Consider the following 3,872-nt stretch of genomic DNA (forward strand, 5'->3'; position numbering starts at 1 on the left):
GAAATTAAAGGTATCGTTTCTCAGAGAAGACTACGGGGCGTGAAATTTGTTCGTGGGAATTGCCAATCTCCGGAGACATGAGCTGCCCTAATGCTGGAAAAGAAAAGCTTTTGAATGAACCACAGGATAAAGCAAAAGGTAGTGTGTGAAGGCTGCATTTAACTCACAGTGCTGTGATCAACCGGTCCCAGAATGAGGCGATTCAGCTGTTCGCTGAATTCTGTCAGGGCTGAGAATCAGAAACCCTTCTGAAACCTGATCCTGGGAATCCACTGGTGCGGGGAGCCGAAGGAGCCCCCACGGCTCGAGAGAGATCAATGAGAACCCGCGGCAAGCGGGGCCGCGGAAGGTGAGGAGGTACGGCCCGGGAAATGAGGCGGTACGGCCCAGACGCGGCGGGGGTGACCCTCGGGCCCGTCACTCATTCAACGCGTCGGGCAGAAGCCCAGGCTCACATCCCACCATCGGACGTTCATCGCGAGGACCGTCCCGACTCCCACGAGGCTCTGAAAGCAGGACACGAGAAACAAACCGACCAGGAAAGACCGTTTGAGACGGACCATTTTTCCCAAGACAGCCGGTGAGGTTTGCTACAACCAGGCGGCAGAGGGAAAAGCTGAACATTCACAGTCACGGACTTATTTACTCCGCGCTTTTCAAATGCGACACCGTGATCGGCTCCCACTGGCCCCACGGTCTCTGCTGCTGGTCCGTCAACGGTGAAATCTCTTCGCCTCGAGCCTCAACTAGCCAGCAAGCGATTCGATTCTTCATCCCGAGAGAACGCTATCGTCGTCTTCGGCGATTTCGCCAAGTCCCGCGGCGTTCCGAGGCTTGTCCGCGTCCCCTCTCAGAAATACGCGTGTCTTGTTTTCCGGAAATGAGTCGGCAAATTGAGAGATTATTCAATATAGAGAGAATAGGGCCAACCTAACCTTCTCCGAATACTTGATTATAATATTATCTCCCTGCCGGCACCTGCCACGGAGTTTATTTGCAGTCAATAAAATATTCGGGTTAGCCGGGGGTAGGGGATTTTCTCGTTGTTTCAGCCGCTCCCTGCGGTCATAAAGCCAGAAGTAAATCAGTTTAAATGATCATCTCTGAGGTTCTGAATGAGAAAGGAAAAGCAGAGATGAGATAATGAATAAACGTGATCTACAGAAGGAAGGAAATGATAAAGCAAATAATAAGCTGGCGGTTCTAGGGGCTAAACAAAGAGCTTAGGAATCTTTCCACTTCTGGTCCTGGCAGGCACCGAATCAAAATAGTTGTTTCTTTATGGTATTTGTCATGTACTTACTATGTGCCGGAGTCCACGTCCCACATGGGGCTCACAGTCTTAATCCCCATTTTAGAGATGAGGTAACTGAGAAGTAAACTGAGTCACCCTAGATCACACAGCAGACAAATGGCAGAGCCGGGTTTAGAACCCAGGTCCTCCTGACTCCCAGGCCCACACTCTAGCCACTAGGTCTTGCGGCTTCTTGTGATACTTTCTCCCGCCTGGAGTTTAAGTTCTTCACTTTCTGCTCCTTCGGGGCAGAGATCGTGTATATTTTATTGTAATACTAATAATAACTGTGGCCTTTTTAAGTGCTTACTATGTGCTAAGCATTGTACTAAGCGCCGGGATGATACAAGATAATCAGGTCCCACAGGGGGCTCACAGTCTAAGGAAGGAGAACAGGTATTGAATCCCCATTCTGCAGATGAAGGAACTGAGGCAGAGAGAAATTAAGTGACTTTCCCGAGGTGATCATCCAACTGGTAGGTGGTGGATGCAGAATTAGAACCCAGATCCTCCGTCCCCCAGTCCCCTTCTCTTTCCACTAGACCTCCCTGCTCATTCCATGGGTTTAGTAAAGAGGTCCGCACACAGTAAGCAGGGAGAATGCCTGCTAACTGTTCTACTGCGCTTGCCCAAGTACTCAGTACAGTGCTCCGCGGATAGTAAGCACTCAATAAATACCACCGATTACTTGACTTAGTGACCATCACCCTGCCAGACCGTAAGCTCCTTGAAGGCAGAGATCGGGTCCGCTAATCTATTGTACTCTCCCAAATTCTTAGCTCGGGGCTCTGCGCACACTAGGGGCTCAGTGAACACTTTTGATTGATTGTTCTTGGGTGGTCAACGCTTAACTGCAGGTTCTTCGGTCAACTGCTGGTGTCTCCGGGGCCCCTCCGAAGTGGGTGAGTGTCACCTCAGCCACCACGCTGTACTTCGGTGCCCGAATCTCCGGAGTCCGCACTTGATGAGGTGGGAGATGGAAGTGGATAGGCTGGGGGTCTGTCTTCCGTCGATCGGAGAAGGAAAATATGGGAGGTGAATGAGAGATTTGGCTTTCATCAGGCCAGCCCTTCAAACACAGCCACATCTGACTCCTAGGGTAGGGGGAGTGGAAGCAGGTCAGGGAAGGAGGAGAGGAAGCGGGAGGAGGAGGAGGAAAGTAAAAGGAGGTCAGGGATGGGGGAGAGGAAGGAGGGTGGAGAGGGGGAAGTGGAAGGAGATCGGGGAGGAGGATGAGGAAGAAGTCAGGGATGGGGGAGGAGGAGGAGGAGGAGGAGGAGGAGGAGGAGGTCGGAAGAGATGGGAGAGAGGAAGGAGGCCAGAGAGGGGGAAATGGAAGGAGGTCAGGATGGGGGAGAGGAAAGAGGTCAGAGATGAGGGAGAGGAAGGAGGTCAGGGAAGTGGGAGAGGAAGGAGGCCGGAGAGAGGGAAGTGGAAGGAGATCAGGAAGGGAGATGAGGAAGGAAATTGGCGGGGGAGAAGGAGGTCAGGGAGGGGGATGAGGAAGGATTTCAGAGAAGGGGGAGAGTCAGGAGGTTAGGAAGGGGTAGGGAAATGTCAGTGAGGGGAAAGAGGAAGGAAGTCAGGGATCGGGGAGTGGAAGGACGACAGAGAGGAGTGATGGATGTAGAGTGCGGTGGAAGTTCCTGGGAGAAGGCTAGTCACCCTCCCTAGAACTTGAAATGAGCTGCCGCCTTGATATTCAGGAGCGACCGGTCACCGCCGTTGCCGTGATGATAAAGGCCGGATCCCCTAAACCGGTGCCAGAACCACCTCTCTTCTGTACTCAGACAACCCGCACCTCAGAAACCGACCTTCCGTCTAACGCCACTGCAGCTTCTGATGCACATTCTCCTGATCCCGTCTGCCTGTAACATCGTCTCCCTTTTCATAAGCAAAGATGCCGAGGAGCCTCCCCTTCCCCGCTGCCACTGTCCTGTTCACACACACACACACACACACAGCGGCAGCTCGGGATTCGCTTTGTGTAATAAAACTGTCAAGGACAGAGTCCCAGTCAAAGGCAACTCCCCAGGGTCCGGCCCGGCCTGATGAGCTTCCAACCTAGAAATTCCACCGTCGGATTCTTAAGTGACGGCCCCTGATCGGACACAACTGCTCACCCCCGCCGGCCTCCCAGAAATGTGAGCGACCGCCGAGCCGGCCGGCTCGGCCTCGCGTCCGGCGGTACGGAGAGCACTAATAGGACATGGCTGAAACGCCGTTGTCTGCTGTCAGGGAGAGATAGCTCGCTCCCTCGTTAGGAGAACTCTGGTTCCGCGTTCGCCATGGCAACCTCTGGAGATGCATATCTCGCCGAAGTCAGTGACACGCCGACACCACAGTTTGGCTCCTTAAAAGCCGGACTAGATTTTATTATCGCCACTGGGCAGTGACTGTGATATGCCGGGTGGCGGGAGGGGGGAGAAGATAAACGGCCGTCCCAGATAAAAGCGGGGAATGTGTCCACCGCCTCTTTAACATCCTGTAGCAGAAGAAAGCCGGTTTATTCTGTCGAGACCGCCGGTTAATCCTGATAAAAGTCTAATGACATCTGACAAGGAATCCAATTTCTAGT

The 3,872-nt window shown here is 53.0% G+C and overlaps 1 long non-coding RNA gene across 1 annotated transcript; it reads right to left on the reverse strand.

Moving 5' to 3' along the window:
• Nucleotides 1-535: 535 nt before the first annotated feature.
• LOC120638618 lies at nucleotides 536-3,568 on the reverse strand. Its single transcript, XR_005660369.1, has 2 exons — nucleotides 3,418-3,568; nucleotides 536-1,111 (listed from the first exon to the last, which is right to left on the reverse strand). It is a non-coding gene; the product is annotated as an uncharacterized LOC120638618 (long non-coding RNA).
• Between the last annotated feature and the right edge of the window lie 304 nt (nucleotides 3,569-3,872).

This window comes from Ornithorhynchus anatinus, chromosome 9, assembly GCF_004115215.2.
Source record: "Ornithorhynchus anatinus isolate Pmale09 chromosome 9, mOrnAna1.pri.v4, whole genome shotgun sequence".
NCBI lineage: Eukaryota > Metazoa > Chordata > Mammalia > Monotremata > Ornithorhynchidae > Ornithorhynchus > Ornithorhynchus anatinus.